Consider the following 350-nt stretch of genomic DNA (forward strand, 5'->3'; position numbering starts at 1 on the left):
CACAGAAATGCAGTTGGACTTCAATTGTAGAGACCCACAGTTTGAATTCCCACTTAGCTATGGAAACCCACTGGGTGACCTAGAAGAAGTCACATAGTCTCAGCCTCAGAGGAAGGCAAAGACAAACTCTCTGAACAAATCTTGCCAAGAAAACTCTATGATAGGTTTGCCTTATGGTCATCATAAATTGGAAATGACTTGAAGGCACACAGCAACAATAAACAGAGTATGCATGGTCTGATTAGGTGCAAATGTTGGTATTAGAGAAGAATTAAATTGCGAAATAACTGACAGTGGCAATAATAATAATAATAATAATAATAATAATAATAATAATAATAATAATAATA

This window comes from Sceloporus undulatus, chromosome 5, assembly GCF_019175285.1.
Source record: "Sceloporus undulatus isolate JIND9_A2432 ecotype Alabama chromosome 5, SceUnd_v1.1, whole genome shotgun sequence".
Classification (NCBI taxonomy): Eukaryota; Metazoa; Chordata; class Lepidosauria; order Squamata; family Phrynosomatidae; genus Sceloporus; species Sceloporus undulatus.